The 10,930-nt window shown below is 44.4% G+C and overlaps 1 protein-coding gene across 9 annotated transcripts in view; it reads right to left on the bottom strand.

The window, feature by feature from the left end:
• The window catches only part of SCN8A (sodium voltage-gated channel alpha subunit 8), a 177,284-nt gene extending 167,529 nt beyond the window's left edge, over positions 1-9,755 (bottom strand). For 5 of the 9 annotated variants that reach the window (XM_045466871.1, XM_045466874.1, XM_045466878.1 and 2 more), the window contains exon 1: positions 9,308-9,448. The gene's annotated coding sequence lies outside the window, so the exon portion shown is untranslated. Of the gene's footprint in view, positions 1-9,307; positions 9,451-9,634 lie in introns of those variants that run through there. The other 4 variants (XM_045466873.1, XM_045466877.1, XM_045466872.1 and 1 more) reach the window with 3 other exon arrangements.
• Between the last annotated feature and the right edge of the window lie 1,175 nt (positions 9,756-10,930).

Raw genomic sequence — 10,930 nt, 5'->3', positions numbered from 1 at the left:
AATGATCAAAGAAAGAAAGCCACTGAGTTTCAGTAAGGATAAAACAGCCATCCCCCAGGTCTATGAAAAGGTGCATAATTCTTATTTCTTTATATGCGAAACTAAAGGTTAGTTGAGAATATCAAGGAAAAAGACCACATGTTAAATTCTGCTTATAAATGGACAGAATTTAACACTCCAAAATTAGAAAACGACAGAGATCTACAAAGGTTAAGTAATCTTTATCAGTGAGCGAGCACGGAGAATAAAGAAGTTGGGACACTTAAGTTTCCCTTAAGGAAAACTTTAAAAGCTCAAGGCAGGGAGGGGGTGGGCGGGTTGAGGAGCGGGCAAAACTCTCTACAGAGAAAGGATTAAAAATTAGAAATAGGGGCACCTGGCTCAGGCAGAAGAGAATCTGACTCCCAGGGTCCTGAGTTCAAGCCCCACACTGGGTGTAGAGTTTACTTAAATAAATAAATAAATAAACAAATAAATAAATAAATACATAAATAAGAAATAAGGATAGCTTGCTAACCAACATGCTCTGGACTAGACTGCCAACGTGTATTATAGAACATATTTCCCTAAATGTTCTAATTAGAAGACTCTATGTCTTTAAACTTTAAAACGGCAAAATAATCTTGAACTCCTCCTTTTCCCTTTTCCCCATGTAGTCTTTCATCAAGTCCTACTGAGTCTTCCTATAAACTATTTCTTACGTTAGGAAAATGTTAGTTAAACACTCACGACACACATATATAAAATTCTATTTCTTTTCCTTCCTATCTTTCTCACTACAATCCTAGTCCAAGCCCTAGTCACCATGCATCTAAGGCTAAACCAAATAGCCAATTAACTGGATGTCCATTTCTTGTTCTATTCTGTCCTATTACACATTGCTGCCCAATCCTCCTAACACATTATAGCACAGCTTTGATGATGGGTCATTCTGTGCTCCCTCTAAAATCTTCTTTGTTCTTCACTGTCTCTAAGGATAAATGCAACTTCAAAAAGTCCTTAATGTTTGGCTACCTCTACCCTATCTTTTGCAGGCTTCCCTGCCACTTGGGGGGCAGGGGTTCCTACCCCAGCCCAACTGATTTGTTCACTGCACTCCCAAAATACTTTGTGCATTCTCACCTTCTTACTTTGACTCACACTGTCTTACCGAACCATTCCATAAAGCCCAACTCAAATCATACTTCTTCTATCACCCTGTCTCTCATTATACCAGCTTAAAGCTCTCTCTTTCCAAAACAAAACAACACAAAAAAAACCCCACCCAACTGACTTACGTTCTATATCATTTATGTGCCAATTAAACCCTTTAAAGTTGTCATCATGAACCATTACGAAAACCTCTTATTTAACATTTTGTGTTTATAATGTATTTCACCAAATAAATACATTCCTGCAACGTAAGGTCTATCTTTTCTCTATCTTTCAACCCTGTCACAATGCCTCACCCACAGTTGCTACTCATGAAAAATCTGTCGATTGGTGTAGTCAGGGTAGGTGATCTACAGTTCCCCACAGAAAGCAACAGACCAATAGTTCTCAAGGCCATGTCTTCCTCTATACTTTTTTCATAAGTAATTCTCAAAAGGAAACCCTAAAAAGCAATGTCGTTGGTAGGAAAAGGCTGTTTTGGTCCAAACTAACTTTTTTACTTTAAATAAGCCAAGAAATGTCACTAAGAAAAATAAAACATGAGGGATTAGCTACGTCATAAGGAAAAGAAGGAAAAATTGATCTCAGATGATTTAAAATGAGAGTTCAAATCCCTAAACAAATACAAGAGAAACGGGTAATGCCTACTGCCTTCATGGAGTGCATACTAACTGATTGGGAGACAGTTACAAGAAGACTTAAATAACTTTGAATCTTCCGATTTTTGAACACCGTGCCTCTGTTAGCTACTCAAATGTAAAATGTATATTTTACAAAACAGAATGGAAGAGATAACTTCAGCAGTGCCTTTTGAGAAAAAGTTTTGCTATTAAATGACTTAGAGTCCTTTTTTAAAAAGGGGAAATAAAATAACATTTAAGAATGTCACTATATCTTTTGCTCCAAAGCGAGAAAACATTCTCCAGCTTTTCCAATCCAAGGATCAGACAGAGAAAGCTATTTGCAAGCAGGTTCTGGCAGAGCTAGGGATAAAACAACACTTAAAAACCAAACACCTTCCTAAGGCTCCAAGCCCCATCCAGAAAAGATCAGGAGCACTCTAGTTCAGTGGTACACAGAGATGTTTCCAAAAGAGTCTCCTTCTCCTAAGAAATGAGCCATTCCCCAAGTTCACATCCAAACTCCCTTGTCCATTTCACAGCAGTCGTACCCACCCTTTCCCGACCTCTGCTCTGATGAGTCCTCACACTCCCAATACTTTCCTCCCTATCACAATGTAAATCTTAAAAAAAAAAAAAATGCCTATTTTCTCCAAGGCCTCTTTCCTAGAAACAACACACTTTGCCTCTTTAGTCTTCGCCAAAATCTTAGGAAATCCAATTGAAGATTCCGCAGCAAATGGGGTTTCTGAGTATTCTGACTCCTGAGAAAGCTCTACTGGTCTCATTTGCAACCTGCTCAATTTTTCTCTGCAATTTAATAATAATACATCAATTTGTTTTCATTTGAAAGCATTTTATTCAGCTTCTTGCTAAGACAAAAAGACAATAGTGAATGTGAAGGAAAAGCCTGTTACATTATCCTTAATTGAAGAAGGGTTTCCTCCTGAAACAAGAAACTAACCATGTAATAAATTAAGTCCTGTTTATTTACAGGACTGTTGTTCAGTAAAATGAAGGAAAAATGGTATTTCACATTTGCTTCCAGGGAAGCTGGAAGCTTTTAGAGGTTCAGCCTTCAAAAAGTGGAACTATTAAAATAACAATAGAATAAGAACAGATGAAAAATGAACTGCCTTTTCATTGATGAAGTAGCTGTGATCTCTTCCTTTATCAATCACTACCTAAAAATTTAACATAACATTTTAATTTTGACTTTTTTCCCTTCCCAAGCTCATTCTAGTGGAAATGCTAATGATCGGTAAAATACCCAAAATGTAGGAAAAGGGAGGGAAATAAATGACATGTATAATTCACAGTCTAGATAATCCATCCCTGGGTAAATAAGCATTCATTTATATTTCTCTAATGTTCTTACTCTCCAGGAACTCAGAAGATTTTGCAGCATAAAAACAGCGCTAATCATCCAAACATGAAAGGAGCCCATCAATGTGTCTTTTGGGGGATTTCAGTGCTTTCCACTTCCAGATCCCAGAACAAGCCCACTGAACATGGGAGGCCTCTCCCTACCACCAACAGTGAAATGCAAGTGCTTCAGACCCCTCCAGCTAACATTTCAGTTACCCTAACCCAACTGACTCCTTTCAGGATCAAGAGACCTTGAGTCCCAAACCTAGAGTACCTCTTAGGCAACCAGCTTTTATTTTGTTCCACTCTCCTCAATATGACACATCTCCAAGACCTAAGGGAAATCTTAACTATTATCCACTTTTACCTTTGCTGTTCTAGCCCAAGAGCCTCCCAGAACTTTTTCTGCTCCACCTCAAATACCCCTCCCAGCACCAATTCCCAGTATACAGTCCTACACCAATTTCAGCCTTGCACATAAGCAAAGAAGTCAGGTGGTAGAAGCCATAATTCCTCTACAGTCCTGGTTACAACTTATGTTGGCGATATGAGAGCATTCATGAGTAGCCAAATGTGTGCATTTACGTGCAAGAGAAATGAAGAAAGATAAGCAGACACCAAGACCTTTTAAAAAGTACCTCGGAGAGCTGCAGAAACAAAACAGGTATGTTACTTCAATACCTCTTATTTTCACCCATATTCTATTTATTGGTAAATCTTCTGTTCATTTCCCTCATCCTTCCTGCTTCCAAAATGCTCTCTACCAAAGGTACTCTTGCCCTCCCTCTGCCTATCCCAGAATCTTTCATTATGCCCACTCACTATGTTTAGCTACCTGGGATAATGATAATTTCTTAAAGCCAAAATTGTTCACTTTACTTGGTTATATGAACATCAGAATATAACACCACTTAATGGAAAAACATCTTTAAGCAAGAGTCAGTCAACCAACCTGGGTACCCATCTCCACTCCATGACTTAATGGTCCTGTAGCCCTGGACAATACACGTAAGCTGTGGGATACTCCGTTTCCTCAGCTATAAAACAGGTAGAACAATATCTGCCTTGTCTAACTCAATCAACTGATAGAAGGATTTTAAAAGTTCTGATAAACAGAAAAACAAAGAATAATAATTACCAAAGGTCAATGGTCAGCTGTCAGACCTAACTACATGAGACCCATTCAAATAAATCCGTGCAAATACTATGGGAAAACCCAGAATGGTTCTGAAGACGAAAGAAACTCCAAACTTGATAATCACTCATCGTAATTAAAATATCCAGCTAAAGGAAGAATAAAGGGGAGCCTCAGTCTTTGGGCCTATTCCACCTTCAGATCCCAGGCTGTAGCTAAAAACAGTCCGGTTGCCTGCCAGCTAGCTGGTCAGTGCCAGGGCATTTCTCTTGGGTAAAGAGTCCTATTCTAGAATAGTTCAGGAATGAATGAGAAAAGAGTTACTTTGGTAAATGCATTCTCACTGTCGTGGTGGAGATCAGTACTGCAATTGTACAGTAAAACTTTTCTCCTTTTACACTAACAGTGTCCATCCAAATCAGGGTATCTGCAGATTCTATCCTCTATGCCAGACTGAAGATAAAGCGACCGTCTGCTTTTGAGACTACTGAAATTTAATACAGTACATAGATACTATATCAAATACACATATAAATACGCACTAAGCTGCTAAATCCCTAGAGGGAAAGGAGCAAATATATATTGAGCTCTATGTGTCAGAAACCACAAGGTAACAGAGATTTCATTTAATCCCCACAAACACCCTGCAAGGTAGGTATTATTATTCCTATTTTTATCGATGAGAACACTGAAGCTCAAATATATTAAATAATTTGCCCAAAGCCACAAAGCTAATAAGTAGCAGAGTCAGAACTTGAACTTAGTTTTGCCTAACTCCAGAGCCCATACTGCTTTTTTTCTCAATGGTGTTAACTGCGGCAACCTTCTTGTGTCTTCATTTCACCTTAATTCCTGAGATGGTACTGAACTCTGTGTCCTGCTTGTGTCTCTACGATCTCACAAAGAGAGAAAATTTTTCCAGAAGGCTTCTTCTCTGCCTTTTCTTTTCCTGCATTTACTTCCTATTCCTGTACAAACTATTCTTTTGTAGGTTGGATTACCAGGCTAGACCTAACAGTCTGCCATGCCACATTTCAGCAATTAATGTACACCAAAAGCATGAAAGTTCTGTTTCATTCAACACTTTAACAGCCATAGTTTTTGAGCGTGGTATCATTCTCTAAGCTGTTCCTGCCACTTAAAGAGTGTTAGTGTCTAGTACGATGCCTCACACACAGTAGGTACAGAGAGAGAATATTTGTGGTTTCACTGACTAAGAAAAGATTTCTTTGGGGCTCCTGGGTGGCTCAGTCAGTAAAGCATCTGACTCTTGATCTCAGGGTCGTGAGTTCAAGCCTCACATCCTCACACTGGGCATGAAGCCTACTTAAAAAAATTTTTTTTTAAAGACTTCTTTACTCCTCTAGTTATCTTGCTATAGTTAAATCAAGAGATTTTACAGGAGTCCAATTCCGGGAATGAGTCCTTTCTCATTAAAGGTAATTTTTTTGGAAAATATAAACATGATTCAGAAAAAAAGGTAAGTTAAATATAACAATCTTGTGTTTAAATCCCTAAGTGACTAACTAGTGGACTATGAACTTAAGGTTTTAAAAGGCTTGGTTTAAAAATACTTTCATTCTGGATAACTTTTCCAAGAGCTTCTTGCCCTCTCTATGGAAAACAAAAGACTGAAAATATACAATGAAACACAGACAACTGTTTTGCTTAGGACAGTTAAGACTAAGGATGACTTTTTTCCTGTTTTTTTCTTACATATATTACATTTTTTCTGCCAGAAGTATGTGTTATTTTCATAATTATGGAAACTAATCTCACTCTGGAAAAACTTTGCCTTTTTAACACTTTCCATACAGTGTGGGGTTATTTTCTTTCTCAGATATAATCAATCGGAATTAAGTATTCATTAATTCATGCCTGTGCCTCCAGAACTTGTTACATAACATCAGCAAGTTAAAGATAATTATTTTTCTCTCCATTCATAGAATGTTTTTCTTGCTTTAGGTGGATATGTCTCTATCTTTGAATGCTTTTAAGCAGATGCAGATTTCTTGTATAATCTTTTCTCGGTAACGAACACAAGAATGACGTTTGGCCTTGATATAGCCCCAATCTATAGGTCTTTTAACTTTATACGTGTTATCTTTTCAGTGACATTAAAGTACTCCAATCATAGTGGGACCTAAATGGAATGAGCTATTTTATGCAGTAGGAAGTTTCCTTCCACGGAAGTATTCAAAGCAAAGATCTCCCATAAGGGGATTCCTGCGCTGGGAGGTTATACGAGCTGAATGTTATGACCATCTTCCCTTTCTAGGATTTTAAAATAAATGTTTTTACAAGTCTACTTTAGCAATACAATGGATTGCACACTGGCGGCGTCTGCCATGTCAAGTCCTTTTCTTAGCTCACTGTTCAGATCAACCCAGAGAATATTCCCTTCTGATCCAGCTTAACTTAGCAAGCTATCTGATTACTTCTTGTGGAGACCAAATCTCCATAATTATTAACAGATCCTTGCTATGTGAAATTATTGAAATGTGCTGAAATAATGCAGTCAGCAAAATGTCACTGTATGTCTTACATATGGATCTGTTGCAGCCTGTAAAACACTGTCTCCATGAGGGACAGCCAAAATGAAGAGTTATGTGGGAGTAATAAAATATGATAACTAGGCCTGCAACCTCAAGAATAAACCCAGCTGCGCATGCACACACACATCTACAAGAAAGCCTGCTGATAACAAAAGCAAAGAAAAACCCAAATCACGTCCAGCGTGTGTGCGCACTTCCCCGCAGGGCTGGTCAGGGAACTGTCCTTTCAGCACCACAGCAAGAAACCCTGGTGCAAGTCTAAACACGGGCATCCCAAGCTGGATCGAGTGAGAAAAATTCGTTAAATCTCCTACAAAGAAAGCAACAAGCACTGTACCGGTGTTTGTTTTTAAGTATGCTATATTCTACCTCATAATCCTTTATTAATTTAATATAAAATCCTTTAATTACTTTGATAAAGGTTGACAGAGCCCCAAATGAAAACCAAAGGTATATTAAGTCTGCCTCTCAAACTGAACCCAAGAAACCAATAATTGGCCTGCACTATCAAGAACTGCTTTGCAACATCCACTGCCAGCCCTACGAAGAAACACAACACATTCACGCATACCCTAAATCAGACGTTGAGAACATAGAACATGCTCAGAGTTCTCCCTAGGGACAGACTCAATTTCTAGGACAGATGATGCTTGCTGAATAGCAAACCATCACTACCACCCCCCTCCCAAGCAATCAAATTCTCTTTCAGGGAGAACTGAAGGCCTTATGGGTCATGAGTTCCAAAGAAAAAATGCTGCAGTATTTCAAGAACCAGGTTACAGGCAACGTGCTACAAAGCTTTCAGCAGTTTAAGTCTGATTCCCCCGAGATTCCTACCAGAATGGTACCGGATGTTAACGTTATCCAGCCATTTGCATTACACATCAAAAAAAAATTTTTTTTTTGAGGAAAGAAAAAAAAGTCCCTCCACCCCCATTATCTTCTAATGCACGTGGAGAAAAGAGAAGTACAGAGAGATTGTGAAACAGTGAAAGCGTACCACACCCGAAATCTCCCTTGCAAAGCTAAAACATCCCCCAGCCCTAACACACCGCTACCTCTCTAAAGGCTCTCCAGGTTCAAACTTGAGAAAATAGTTATAAAAAGCACTATCCCCATTTGCTCCTGAAGCCCTCAACCACATTTCCTGCTTCCATTCCTGCTGCTCTGGTGCCCACTGTGCATTAAAAAGAATTTTCCTTGTATGGTAGAGCTTGCTCCATGCTAATTATTTCTCCCTCTCCCTGAGTTAGCCAGATGCAATGCCAAGTTTCTCCCCCCTCCCCAGACAGGTGACACCCTTTTATTATGAACATTGATGCCCCGAATCTCGGAATCTCCCCATATAAAACGTATTCCCCCGTGTTTCAAAAACTGCAGTGTAAGTGAGGGAGAGGGCACAGGGTGGAGTAGTTGGAAAGAATGCATGGCTTGAAGAATCGTATTTGTCAGACTGGAAAATGATTCCCACTGTACCCCACCTCTAAGCTGGGGCCTCTGAAGGGGTCTGAAAGCCCTGTCTAACCCCGGAAAGTTAACTGCCAAGTCTCCACCGGTGGTTGCTGCAGGCACGGAGGGGATGGAGCTGAGCTCTGAGGAAAAATGCAGAGGCTTTGCGGTCCCCCAAATACCAGGAGAGAACTAGAGGAGGGGTCTGTGGAGCTGGGCAGTCCTGTAAGCCAAACGCTAAGAAGCCCAGGGTGCTGCCGCTTGTGGTAAGGTGGGGGAGGGAAGGGAGAAAAGAGGAGAGGAACAGGCTCTGCATCGGGTGGCGTAGGGATGGGGGTGGGGGAAGGGGGATATTCTGAAAGTGATGTACTCCCTAATGCAGGAATCCTAGCCTGCCGAGGAAGGTCCCGGGGGCCCCCCAACACAGCCCCAGAGCACCCTGTCAGGAGGGGGACGGACGCATCCGAGTAAAGGGCAGAGGGAGTCCTGGCTGCCTTAAGAACCCAGGAGCTCCTGGCTTCTGCAGTTGGTAACGACCTGGAGCCGGCTGGGGGAGAAGGATGCAGTAAGACATGGGGGAGGGGGTAGAGCTGAGGGGCTGCTGGAGGAAGATCCCGACAGCGCTGCCCTTCCCAGTGCAACCCGGCGAGGGGCCCCGACTCTGTCCCGGCCCTCGGAGATGGGGGGGAGGGGGGCTGCACCACGGAAGGGGCGCCGAGGGCAGGCCAGTGTCCCCCAACGCAGCCAAGAGACGAGAAGAGCGAGGGTGTATGGGGGTGGTGGCCGGTGGTCCTCAACTCTCCTCAGGGACCCCCGGTAAACACGGGAGAAGGAAGCGAGACTTCCAAACACCTGTCCAAAACAGGGAGGGCAGAAACCCAGCTCCACGGCCCCTCGAGCCCCGCCGCGCACTCTGCGGCAAAGCCCCCGACTGGAGATGGGCGAGCCCCGCTCCGGGGTCCCGAGGCGAGAAGGGGAAGTCGGCAGGCAAGGAGCGGCGCCGGGGCGGGGGCTCCGGGGCGACTTACGGCAGCGGCGGCGAGGGAGGCAGCGGCGGCCCTAGCGCGGGGCCCGGGAGGCGCGGCCGGACTGCAGAGGCGCCGAGGTTGCGGCGGGCGGGACTGCGGTGGGCGCCATCTTGGAGCGCTCCCCGCGCCCGCCCCCCGCGCCGCCCGAGTCCTTGCATAATTGATGACTCGCGCCCGCCGCGCGCTGCCGCGCGCGCCCCCGCCGCCGGGCCCCCCGCCCGCTCCGCCCCCGCGCCGACCCCCGCCGCGCGCCCCCCGCCCGTCCGGGGCCCGCCCGCGCGCGCCGCCCGCGCCCTCCCGCTCGCCCGCGCCCGGCGGCCCACCTACCCCTGCAGGACGCGCCCGCTCGCCCGCAGCGCGCCGCGCCGCCCGCCCTCGCGCTCGCTGGCTCTCAGGCCGGAGTCCCCGCGCCGCCCGGACCGGATCCGGGGCGAGGGAGCAGGGCGCCGGCAGGGGGCGCCGCGCCGGAGCGCCTCGCGAGCGTACCCGGGCCCGCCTCCCCGACGCCCCCGCGGAGCCGCGCGGGAGGGGCACCCGGCTGAGCGCCGGGACGCGGCAGCGGGACGGTGTCGGGCAGCCTGCCAGCACCTGAGCGCTGAAACCCGAGGTGTTACGTGGACTCCAGTGCCCCGTGACCCTGGTGAATGCCAAGTCTCACCTGTCTCCTGAACGGCAGCTGCGAAGGAAATGCCCAGCAATATCGCGGTGCCCCGTTGTCGGCAGTGCTGATACCTATAAGCACAAAGAACCCCATCTGCGTGATCTTTGGCCGACTGGAAGAAAAACCAAAACGCAGAAGTCTATAAACAGCAGTCGGAGCCTTGTGATTCAGTGGACAGGGCCCTGGTGTGAGGAGTAGGGACACATCGCTCTCCTGACCGCCCCCAGGTCTGAAGCTTGTGTAAAGGTCACCTTAATCTTTTTGAACCTCCGTTTGCATGTAAAGTAGGCGCGAACATTTGAACTGCTTACTCCACACTCTCCGACGAGGATGTACATAATGTGAGAACTCTTCGCACTTTCTACATATGCCTCTCTACCAGAAGTTCATAGTTAGGAGTGAGAGAGTATGGTCAGGCTGCCACTTACTAACTGGGTAGCCTTGGAGCCTGAACAACCTCTCTAAACTTCGGTCAAAAGCTTACAGAGCCTCCCCTGTAACAGGGAGCAATCCTAGTACCAACCTGGTCGGTTTGTTGTGAGGATTGAAGAGAAGGCATTTCACCCATTTTACAACACAACTTGGCACACGGTTTGCCCGTCACTTAGTGTGCCCACTTCATACGTTTTTAAGTAGATTTACTGAGGTATGTTTGACCTGAGATAAGCTATCCACGTTGAGAGTGCACAATTTTGACGTGTATACACGCATGCAGTTATCACCTGCAGTTATCATCAACATAACCATGACCTCCAAAAGTTTCCCTCTGCGTCTTTGTAACGTGTCCATGTATCACTCTCCCACACTGGTCCCTCTCCAGGCAACCACCAATCTTCTTTCTATTACTGTACATTAGTTTGCATTTTTCAGAATTTTAAATTCATGGAATCATACAGTATGTACTTTTTTTTTTTTTTTTTTTTTGGTGTGGCTTCTTCCACTCCCATAACTGTTTTGCAATT

Source organism: Leopardus geoffroyi, chromosome B4 (genome assembly GCF_018350155.1).
Source record: "Leopardus geoffroyi isolate Oge1 chromosome B4, O.geoffroyi_Oge1_pat1.0, whole genome shotgun sequence".
Classification (NCBI taxonomy): Eukaryota; Metazoa; Chordata; class Mammalia; order Carnivora; family Felidae; genus Leopardus; species Leopardus geoffroyi.
This window is presented reverse-complemented; position numbering and strand designations above follow the sequence as displayed.